Source organism: Symphalangus syndactylus, chromosome 8 (assembly GCF_028878055.3).
Source record: "Symphalangus syndactylus isolate Jambi chromosome 8, NHGRI_mSymSyn1-v2.1_pri, whole genome shotgun sequence".
Lineage (NCBI taxonomy): Eukaryota > Metazoa > Chordata > Mammalia > Primates > Hylobatidae > Symphalangus > Symphalangus syndactylus.
Window position 1 is genome coordinate 34,451,007 of NC_072430.2, and position 12,713 is coordinate 34,463,719.

The 12,713-nt window shown below is 34.2% G+C and overlaps 1 long non-coding RNA gene across 1 annotated transcript in view; it reads right to left on the minus strand.

Annotated features, from left to right (window-relative positions):
- Positions 1-250: 250 nt before the first annotated feature.
- Positions 251-12,713, minus strand: part of LOC134737442 (uncharacterized) — a 402,399-nt gene continuing 389,936 nt past the window's right edge. Inside the window, exon 7 of the long non-coding RNA XR_010122342.1 lies at positions 251-396. This is a non-coding gene — a long non-coding RNA (uncharacterized lncRNA). The remainder of the gene's footprint in view (positions 397-12,713) is intronic.

The following is a 12,713-nucleotide window of genomic DNA, read 5'->3' on the forward strand; positions in this document are numbered from 1 at the left end:
CTAGTTATAAAAGAAATACATGTCATATAAGTTATAAAAGAAATATGTGTGTGTATGTGTGTATATATATATGTGCGTGTGTGTGTGTATACACACACACACACACACACACACACATATACAGCCAGGCATGGTGGCTCATGCCTATAATCCCAGCACATTGGGAGGCCGAGGCTGGTGGATTGCTTGAAGCCAGGAGTTCGAGACCAACTTGCCAACATGGTGAAATCTTGTCTCTACAAAAACATACAAAAATTACCTGGGTGTGGTGGCACATGCATGTAATCCCAGCTACTTGAGAGGCTGAGACAGGAGAATTGCTTGAACCCGGGAGGCAGATGTTGCAGTGAGCCGAGATCACGCCATTGCACTCCAGCCTGGCAACAGAGCAAAACCCTGTCAAGAAAGAAAGAAAGAGAGAGAGAGTGAGAGAGTGAGAGAGAGAGAGAGAGAGAGAAAAAAGAAAGAAAGAAAGAAAGAAAGAAAGAAAGAAAGAAAGAAAGAAAGAAAGAAAGAAAGGGAAAGAAAGAAACATAAATACAACAAATCCTAAAAGGGACAATTCTATTTACACATTGAAGCATAGTAAAGCCTTGGCATATACTTTATTTTGAATGGAGATTTTTAAAATACAGTAACCTTTGCTGGGGAAAAAGGCTGTCCTTACACCTGCAATTTCTGCACATATACTTGAAAAATTTGCTTTATGAATGGATTTCCATGAGACTGCTAGGCTAAATGTAGAAAGCATTGTGCAAACATGAGTTCCACTTTGCATATGCAAATATATGTTGAAACTTAGAGTTGCTGTCTTGCATGGATAAACTATGTCCCAGTAGATTTGAATTAAGAAGGAAATGTCTGAAGTAGCGATAAGGAACAACCACAGTAATTAAGAAACTTCTCTGTTCTTAGAAAATTGACACATCCTGCATGTGGAAAATTGCCACTTCATAAATATATTATGCAGTTACTACCATATGGGCTGTTTTGCTACGGCTATTAAGATGCAATTTAGTAAAGATTTGAACTGAAGAAATGAATATGATATTTGCCCCAAAATATAAACTGAATGTTATTTTTGAATTTATGTAAAAATTTGGCTCACTTTTTCTATTGTTTAATATCGTTATCTTTCTTTGTATATAAAATATTAAAATATTTGAGTCAGAAGTGAAATATATAAGCTATATATATTTCACAGTAGATATCTTAAAACTCACAAATTTAATTCTTTCTAAAATGATTTTGTCTTGGAATAAAGTTTTCACTTTACATGAATTTCTCTATATATTCACCAAATAGAAACAATATTAAAACTATTAAAACACTCTTTATTCTGATTTTTTTAGAAAAATGTTTAATCTGGTTTATTTATATGAGGCACTAATTATTTCCTAAGGAAATAATTTCAGTGTCTGGACAAAATGATAATTTTATCAATGATGCCATTTAACGCATGCTGTGCTTTGGTTTCACCAGAAAACAGACTCTGAGAGAGTTTATCGCTCAGGAAGATTATTAGGAAGTGACCTTAAGATCATCAGTAAGGGAGATGAGGAAGCAAAATTGGGTAGAGAGAGAAGTGTAGCCTTGATAGAGACTCAAGGGCCTCATTTGACGCCACAAGAAGCTAGGGAACTGGAATGTCTCTTTGGAGGTTTAACGCTTATTATCAAGCAGTGTAGAAATATTTCAATGTTTTAACCACCAGAACCCTAAATACATACTAGTGAATAGTAGCCCTACCTGTGAAATTTCCTAAGATCTATTTTCTTTCTTCCTTTTCAATTAATCTCCACCCACTCTATGCCTTGTTTGACAAATTCATCCACAGTGGCATTTTTTCCCCTTCTTTTGAACATATGAAACTTCTTCTCATATTAGACATTTTCATTTGCTCTTTCTCCTGTTTCAAAAACTCCTTCTCTCTATCTTCCTATGAATGCTTCATTCTCATCTTTCAGCTTCAAATTAAATGTTGCGTTTTGGGAGAGCACTTCTCAGGCACATTAGCCTCTCCGCCTCTTCACCCACTCTTATCCTCTTCATAGCACGTATCAGTATCTAATTTCCTTGCTTATTTACGTACTGGCAAGAAGTTAACAATTTATCTTCCCCTATCAAATAACAATTCTTTGATAACTGTCTTGCTCAACACTCTATTTCTACTGCGTAAATGTCCTTCACTAAGAAAATTTCCAAATCCAGAATATCTGGTGGTGCATATTAATCAAGAATAAATGTCTGAATTAATAGATGCTAACCTCAACGCACCTCCTTTCCTTCCAACCACTGCCTCTTACGGTTCACTTTCAGCCTCATCTCCTCATTTTTCTTCGTCTTGTCCCCCAGTTGAACATATTTCTGAAAATTTATATTGAAAATTAACCACAGATATTCCATGACTAATTAAAAGAGATGAGACAACATACCACATTCCACCCTCAACTTAAAATTTCAACTGTCTTAAATCACTCATTTATTTAGAAAATATTTATTGAGCTCCCCTTGGAGCCAGTACTCTGCTACTTGCTGGAGATACAGAGCTGAATAAGAAATGGGCTTTACCCTTAAGGAATTCACAATGCAGTGGAATGACTTATCTCTAAGCAGAGCAATTCAAAGAAGCACAGTCAGTGCATGGCCCAAGTATGCACAAGGTGCTGGGCAAGCCATCGGGGGAAGCAGATGGTGTACAGGCTCAATAAAATTTCATTGATTCTCCAAAGTCATGAGTCACCCCAAGGATATGGAAGGCCAAAAGCAAAAGATAAACATGCCTCTACAAATGCCTCCTTCGACTGGACTGGATTGTGGGTGGAAACTTTAAATTGGTAAATATTTTCTTATAGGCTATCAAAGATTCTACCTTTAAATTAAAAAGAAAATAGCAAAGAAACTACACAAACTGAAACTTAGTGCATTTCCAAGGGTGTCTGATTTAAGCTTCTCTAATGGTATTTCTTTTATATCCAGCTTTGTGAGAAAAGAGGTTTATTGCCGTGATTTGGGATTTTCACCTTCGTATATTTCTATCTCTTCTTTCTATCATTAATACATTTACTGACCTCTTGTTGCCACCATCAAAACCAAGAGTATTATTTGAAAGACATATGTCCTTTAAAATTATTGCCAAGACAGGGCATAAGAATAGACGCAATCCTCCTGACTACAATTTTCTCTTCAAGATCAGAGTTCCGTTGTGAGACAATGAGAGTTCTGTGCTAGAGGGGAAACAGGTATCCATAAAATTGAGCCCCCTAGAACCATCTGCTCAGATAATTTATCATTCTACTCTCACAGAATTGTGATGTTCCTTTGCCCCGTCACTGCCACTTTGTTACTTTTGTTTTATATATCCTTTCAGATTTTCACGTGATCACAATCATACAGCAACCTTCAAATACGCCAGTTAGCAAAAATATCTAAATATGAACAGAAATGCCTGTTATGAGTTAAGCTGAGGGACAAAAATACCTGCTTGGCATTATGGTATTTTGGTTTTATTTAAATTCAGAGTTATTACATTTTATATAGCTTGCTTCTTATTGGTCCATTTTCGTTCTCCTTTCAAGTCAATGCAATGCATTTCAATGGTGCCAAATTATCGGCAAAGACTTGAATTTTTATTTAGGTCATAGAACAGATATAGCATCAGCAGCAATAAGTAATCATATCAATGTTATCTGAATAAACATTTATTGACTACTATGAACAGAACAAGATCCTTGACAAATATTCCAGTGGCTCTATCTACAATCCATGCCAAATGAAATAGTAGATCTATGAATAAGCTAAATTTAAAAGAGTAAAGATAAATAGAGAGAGAGAGAGAGAGACAACACAGTAATATTTTGGGACTGTGTATACTATTAAAGAAAATTTTATTTCTTCATCTTCATAAAACCAACTGGCAGCAACTAACACTACCTCTTTCCTAAAGGTCATTCTGTCAGGCCTCAGAGTATTGACAGAACTTCTCATTAAAGGGAAAGGTGTAATAAGTTTCTTAATTTAGATTAGGTAAAGAAAGTTATCCCACTGTTAAATTATCTTTGGACAGACCATCGATTAATGTTGATCAAGTTATCTCCTTCTTTTCTGATAACTCTTCTAAGAGCTCTAAATAAAGGCAATGACTAAATCTGCATTGTCAATTAAAGCCTATAAGAAAGAATGTCATCCCTTGTCACCACTGTGAAGTCAGTAAGGTAGCACGGTGGGTGCCAACCCAAGTGTGGGTAAGTCTGTGTTCTAGACATTTTTGCTGAGAATATACATCCATACTGGATTTGTGAATAGGAACATTTCAGTTTGCCCTTCGTGCCTTGATGGATGTGATTTATTTTTTATTTTTTTAGTACACTAACCATTTAAAAATAAAACTTAAGCAGATTTGCAATGTATGATGGGATTTCCCTCCCTGGTCACAGTTGAAATGACTAAGAGAAAGGGAACAAAAATAGTGACAATGATGTCAGTGATGAAAATCAAAGAAGAGCACCAACCATAGGCCATAAACTGAACGTTTTCAGTAATTATTTCAGCATGATGCACAAGGGACTCTTGTAGTAGCAGCTTTTCTACCTCAGTCTGGATGCTAGAAGTTTAATAAGGTACAATCACCCTTGAGTTTGGAACTTTCATGCCTGGAAATGAGAATGAGCAGAGGACCAGTATGCTAAGAGTAGGAATAGTGGGTATGAACATGCATGCTCTCTGTCAGAATGGCCAGTCCTAAACTACCATTGTATGGAAAATGGGATGGGATGCTACTGAGTGATACTTCTGAGTTCTGTAAGTTGGAAATTAATTAATTTGTGTCCCTTGGTAACTTTAGGATACAGAACAAATATAGAAAACCCACCTCTCAGCTCAGAAATGAAGCTTCTACGGTGTTATTGCAATTATTGAACATACAGTTTCTGCTTACCTGAACCACTAATATGAAGAAAAATTAAAGCTCTAAATAATATAAATTGTCTCCTTTATTTTTGCCCTAGAATAAAGTAATTGATAAAGAAGCAGTACAGTCTCTGAGAGAAAAAAAAAAACGCCCACTCCAAGTATTGAACAAGTGTGTAGTAGACCTGCTTCTTCAGGATACATATAGTGTGCATTTGGAGAGCTTGCCTGCCTTGTATTCATTTATCTTTATCCTAATGAAGGTACTGTGCTCTAGCTTTGTGAAACCATGCCACTCCACCCTTTTTCCCGTTGTCTAGGTAAGATGGATCATAGTAATTACTCTTGGGGTTGGCATATAACTCAAGTCTAAGCTAACTGATATATCCATCTCTCCGAACACACTGATGGCCCTGATCATCTTTGGGCCCATAAATACCAGGCCTTGACTTTTAAGAAATTGTTGCAAAGAGAAAAGTTCCCTTTATAAAAAGCAGTTAAACTCTGACAATGACAGTGCAGCACCCTTAGCAGCCATATTTCTATTACTCAGACATAACTGGCCTGAAAATGGAGTCAACGAGAGGCAATCTAAGAATTCACAATAAATGTTCCTAAATGAGAAAAACCTAATACGAAAGTGCTTTTAAAATGTAATTTGTATTCTAGAAATAATCATTAAAGATCTTATATATATAAATAAAAAAATTTGAGGTTCCAGAAAGGTGACTTCCAAAAGAAATATGTGAAAAAAATATATCTGAGATTGAAAAACACTTTTGGATGGCCAATTAGATATTGCAAAACCTGAATCAGTAAATTAGAAGGAAACCTTGAGAAATTCTCATATAATATAAAAGAATTCTTAAAGAAATAGCCATAACAATTCAATTGAAAAATGCAAAAAAAGGTTCACACAGGCCCTTCACAAAAGAGGTTATCCAAATGGCCCATAGCATATGAAAAACTGTTCAACATCATTGCTTATGAAGAAAACATTCCAATTATACAACCATTTGAGTGGCTCAAATATTAATAAAACAAACAAAAACTAATAAATATTAACAAAACTAAAATTATCAAATATTTGTCAAAATGTGTACCAACTGGAAGTCTCATACACTTCCTGATGGAGTATAAACTGGGCAGCCCTTTGAACATGTACTTAGTGGCTTTTATTACAGCCAAATATATATTTACTCTATGCTTGCCTCTTCTAGATTTATACCCAAGAAAATTAAGTGCATATGTCCATCAAAAGACATGTGCAAAAATGTGGATAAATTTCTATTCATTAAAAAGCTTGAAACAACTCAAATATCTCATCAACAAAAAAGACACATATTTATATCTTAATAGTAATAATAATTTTAGCTTGTAAAGTAGTAAGAGGGAATCTTCTAGCATAATGGTAATATTACATATCTAATTTGGATTGTCATAATCAAGCACATGCATATATAAAAGTTGATCAATTTATACATTTAGTGTATATTTTGATAAATGTTAATTACATCTCAATTAAAAATAACCAATAAATAATGTACACAACAAACACAGAAGACACATCTAGAAACGTACATGTAATTTCACATAGGGAGAATGAAGCAGGGAAGATATGAACTACAATCAAATAAATAATATGCGTTTTATATTTATACTATAACTAGAAATTAATATCAACTCTAAAGAATAATCAAATTATTGCAATTAAAAGTAAATCCGTTTTCAGTCATTCAAAAAGAAATCTAACACTGTAATCATATAGCATTTTTAAAAAAAAGATAACAAGAAATATAGAATGTGGCCAGAGTGAATCAAAGACAAAAGTTATTGTTTCTAAACTTTAAGACTGAAAATTAAGAATTAAGTACTCAGATAAAACCTTAGAAAAGTGCAATTAAATAAATTAAAACAAAATCACAGTTAAAAGGCAGAAATCAATTTATTAAAAACAGAAATGGAGTTAAAATTAAAAATAAATATTTATTTATTTGAAAATTAGCCAGTAAGGTAGACACTGCTATGCAATGTCAAAGTGAGGAAAACAACAATTCTCATCAGATTCAGAAATAGTTAAAAATTACAAGATAATAAAGTGATTTGTCATTATATAAGACAATTTTAATGAAAATGCTCATATCCTAGACATACAAGTTTTCAAAATGCACATAAATATCAATTAGGCTACTTCTAGTCAGATCCTCAACATCCTCATCATCTTCAGCAAGTTGTTCTGTTAGCCTTTCACTAGTAAGTAAATTTTGGTAATTCTACCCTGTCATAATTTGAGTCTAAGTCAATTGCCCCATTTCTACTACCACTATCCTAGTTCAGGCCACAGATTTCTCTAACTTAACCAGCAACAGGCATTGTTCTTTCTTCTGATTTGTTCCACATCTCCACCCTCTGTAAATCTTTTAAAAATTACTGACCATTGCTTTTTCTGAAATATCAATCTGGTTATCTTGTTATCCTGATTAAAATTATTTTGTGCTCCCATATACATTTGTATTCTGGATGATGTTTAAAACCACTGTCTGTTGTTTCAAGGTACTCTAGGTGTTTTTTTTTTTTTTTTTTATATATATACTTTAAATTTTGTACATGTGAACAACCCGCAAGTTTCTTACATATGTATACATGTGCCATGTTGGTGTGCTGCACCCATTAACTCATCATTTAGCATTAGGTAAATCTCCTAATGCTATCCCTCCTCCCCTCCCCCCACCCCACAACAGGCCCCGGTGTGTGATGTTCCCCTTTCTGTGTCCATGTGTTCTCATTGTTCAATTCCCACCTATGAGTGAGAACATGCAGTGTTTGGTTTTTTGTCCTTGCGATAGTTTGCTGAGAATGATGGTTTCCAGTTTCATCCATGTCCCTACAAAGGACATGAACTCATCATTTTTTATGGCTGCATAGTATTCCATGGTGTACATGTGCCATATTTTCTTAATCCAGTCCATCATTGTTGGACATTTGGGTTGGTTCCAAGTCTTTGCTATTGTGAATAGTGCCACAATAAACATACGTGTGCATGTGTCTTTATAGCAGCATGATTTATAATCCTTTGGGTATATACTCAGTAATGGGATGGCTGGGTCAAATGGCATTTCTAGTTCTAGATCCCTGAGGAATTGCCACACTGACTTCCACAATGGTTGAACTAGTTTACAGTCCCACCAACAGTGTAAAAGTGTTCCTATTTTTCCACAAAAGAAACTACCATCAGAGTGAACAGGCAACCTACTGAACGGGAGAAAATTTTTGCAATCTACTCATATGACAAAGGGCTAATATCCAGAATCTACAATGAACTCAAACAAATTTACAAGAAAAAAACAAACAACCCCATCAACAAATGGGCGAAGGATATGAACAGACACTTCTCAAAAGAAGACATTTATGCAGCCAAAAGACACATGAAAAAATGCTCATCATCACTGGCCATCAGAGAAATGCAAATCAAAACCACAATGAGATACCATCTCACACCAGTTAGAATGGCGATCATTTAAAAGTCAGGAAACAACAGGTGCTGGAGAGGATGTGGTACTCTAGGTTTTATGCAACACACTCACTTTTTCAAGTCCATCTAAGCCAACTCGATCATTTGTACCTACTATTTGAGGGGAGCAGATAGCAGGTTTTGATAGATTCCAATATTTAGAAATGAGCAATATCTACATAGGTTTCTTCCCCCAGTAATCTCACTGTCAAACTCTGTGTTATAAAGAAAGCAGCTCTCAGAAATAATTCTGTCACATCAGCAAACCTTTATTAATGAAAAAAAGGAACAAAAAATGTAATTAAGCTCATTCTGAAAGCTTAGATGAATTATCTGTTCCCTAAGAACCTTGCATGAAAGATTTATTTGAGGCAGATGCAACAAGTAGCAAGCTTCAGATAACATTTTATTAGGTTCAGCAGAGGGAATCTGCCTTCATGCAAGTAAACGGACTTAAAAGAGTCTCCTGGTCACTCTGAAGGTTCTGCAGGCTATTGATCTTGATGGAAACTTACACTGAATTCAAGCAAAGAAAGGTAGTATCTGTACAATATCTTAAACATCATGAATTTCACCAATAAAAAGTTATTTCTATCATTTGTTATGCTAATTACCAAGCTTGTTAGTACTGATCAAAAATAAAACTCATTCAAACACATGTAATAACTGCCTTTGAAATGTGGCTTCTGATTAAAAATTTTCAAATGTATCCTGATTAGGCTACTTCAAATGCTAACTACCCTCCTGCCACTAACTCAATGATTAGAAATCAAACACACATGTATACACTGCTGATACATAAATATTTAAAACAGACAAGATGATCCTCTTTCCACTGGCACTTCAGCCAGTCTGAATAATTTTAATTCCTGTGAACACATTATAATTTCTAGGTCTTTTTATGTTCTCTGCCTCAGTAACACTTGCATCCCTCCATGTTTTCACATAGAGAAGTTTTATCCATTCTTCAGATTTGCTCTTTTAGGAAGTTTACTTTAATCTGCCATATTTGGACTAGAAATTCTAATTGCTTTTATTAGCAAATTATGCATGATCATTATAGCACCCTTTGCCAGTATTATATTGTACGTATTTGCTTAATTGTATGTGATGTTTCTCTGCACTTTTAGGACGAACAAATAATGTATCCTGGTTCATGCCCAGATTCCTTGAGTATATACCTGTGGGTAATAGCAGGCAATCTACAAGTCTAGTCTATTTCTTTTCATTTATTCTAAATTTATTGTAGTATATTTCAAATTCATTCCTTTTCCACTTAGTGGACATGGAATATTAGGATACTTTAACTTCTTTTATCCCTAATCCTAATACCAATTTTTCTATTATTGCATTATATGAAATATATATATATATATATATATATATAGAGAGAGAGAGCAATAGATAGGTAGGTAGATAGATGATAGACAGATAAATAAGATAGATAGATAGATAGATAGATAGATAGATAGATAGATAGATATGTATGTATGTGTGTGTTTGTGTTAAAACTCTATGTTAGGCTCAGCAGGGAGAATGTGGCTTCATCCAAGTAAACAGACTTAAAAGAGTCTCCTGGTCACTCTGAAGGTTCCACAGGCTATTGATCTTGATGGATTCTTACACTGAATTCAAGCAAAGAAAGGTCGTATCTGTACAATATCTTGAACATCACAAATTGTTACTTTGTACCAATATTTATTATTATAATTTTACCACCAATATTCGTATATTAACTCTTTCCAGTGTCCTTCATTTCCATTTGTCTATGTAGTATGATTTTTCCTCTGTCTGAAAACTGTCTATAAAACGTTTCTGGGGAAATTTGCCAGTGAAGATCTCTCCTAAGTTTTGTTTGTTTGGAAACGTCCTTGTTTTGCTTGCATTTTTGAAGGATATTCTTATTGAGTATAAAATTCTAGAACAGCTGATTTTTAGTATTTTAAAAATGTTATTTTATGGTTTCCTGTCATTCATTTTTGCTAAGAAGTTAGGTATCCATTTTATTGATTTCCTGGATGCTTTTAAGATTTTTCTCTTGTTAGATTTTCAACAATGATACATCAATGTATCCAGACGTGATTTTCTATATGTTTATCCTGCTTGGTTTGCAGAGGGTTTAAAATCTGTGGCTTGATATCTGTCTTAGTCTGTTTGCTCTTGCTGTAAAGAAATACTTGAGACTGGTTCAATTAAAAAGAAAGAGTTTAACTCACAATTCTGTTGGCTAAAAAATTGGGCTCCTGATGAGGGCCTAAGGCTGCTTCCACTCATGGAAGAAGGCAAAGGGAAGCCTTAGTGTGCAGAGATACTTGATAAGAGAGAAAGCAAGAAGGGGAGGAATGAGGTTTTAAATTAGTGCTAACTGTAGTCACCTTTCTCTGCTATCAAACATTAGAACTTACTTATCTGACTGTACGTTTTGTTCCATGCTCTTTTTAATAATCAGCTCTTGTGGGAAGTAATAAGAGTTAGAACTCATTCACCCTCCACCTTCCACCAACGGACTGTATTGATCTATTCATGAGGAATTTGCCCCCATGACCCAAACACCTCCCATTAGGCTCCACCTCCAACATTGGGGGTCAAATTTCACCGTGAGTTTGGGAGGGAACAAATACCCAAACCATAAATGTTTTTCTTCAGTTGTGAAAAAGTCTTATGTCTGATTCTTTCAAATGTTGCTTAAAGTCCTTTTCTCTATCTCCTTTACCTCTTGGGAGTCGCTCTTTTCAATGTTTATCTTATGATTTTTTTCTAAAATTTTCTATCCATTTTTTCTCCATACTTTATTCTGGATCTTTTCTACTGACTTGTCATCATTTTTATTTTGTAAGTGTAAGGTGTACAATATGATATTTTGATATACACAGTGAAATAATTAATTACTATAGGTAAGAATTTAACACATTCACCATCTCATAGAATTATGTTTTTCTTTTTGTGACAGCACCACCTAAAATCTACTCAGAAAATTTCTACTGTACTATACATAGATGATCATTAACTATAGTACTCATGCTGTATTTATATTTCTTGATTTATTCATCCAACATGACTGCAACTTTCGACCCCTTGATCTACATCTCACCATTTCCCATCGCCACCCCTCACCTGTGGTAATCATTTTATTATCGGTTTCTATTTATTCAGCTCATTTTGTTGTTTGTTTGTTTTAGATTTCATTTATAAGAGAGATCATGCAGTATTCTTTCTGTATCTGGCTTATTTCATTTAACATAATGTCCTCCAGTGTCATTCATGTTGTCAGTAACGTAGGCTGCCCTTCTTAAAAGATGAATAATGTTCTATTCTAATATATATATATATAAAATATATACTTAGTGTATATATATCTCAATTTTTTATCACATAGTTTTAATTAATTCTCTCTCATAACTCCTCTTAATGTGTTTATTAAGCTCATAATTAAAATAATTTCATTTTTAAAATAAATAGTTAATTTTAAAAAACTTTGAGATTTACATACATGTTGCAAAGATAGGACTACGGGCTCTTGTATGCCCTACATTCAGTTCCCCTATTGTTAATACCTTACCATAGCATGGTACTTTTATCAGAACTAATGAACCAGTATTAATATATTAACCATTCTATTTTAAGTTTTTATCATATTCCATTATATTTTCTCTTACGTTTTCTGGAACTCTGGTAAAATGCACCTTGCAATCTATTTTCCTCAAATACTGATCAGTTATGTTAATATCTTTGTCCAATAACTTCAACAACGGGGCTATCTGTAAGTTGATTTCTCTAGCTGTTTTCCTTTTGTTTTTTTTTTGTATAGCTGGTGTTTATTTTTTTAATGTCAGTCATCATTTATAAAAAGTTTTGGAAGTTCTGGAATATGTGTTTTTTTTATCTGGAGAAGGTTCATTTAACCCTCTAATATAGAGAAAACTATATTAAACTCAACAGTAATCGGACTAATTTCAGGGCAAGGTTCTGCCTACTTCTGGTACATTTGCACTACTAAGAAGAAGCTTTCCAGTGAGTACTGCTTGAAAGTCTTGAGCAATGACTAGGGTTTCTAATATTTGGTGGCTTGTATACTCATTGCATTTTTGCAGTTCTGTGAGATCGCAGATACTGCTTTTTGATGGCTTTCTGCTTGTCTCTTTAGTTCCCTTCCTTGAAACACTTAATCTGCAAATACCTTTAAGAGAGAACTGTGCACCGTTTAGGATTGATCCTCCTTGATCTTGGCCTTCTAACTCCTAGGTGCTTTCGCTGCACTGAATTTCACATTAGCTTTTCTTAGAGTTAAGCCATT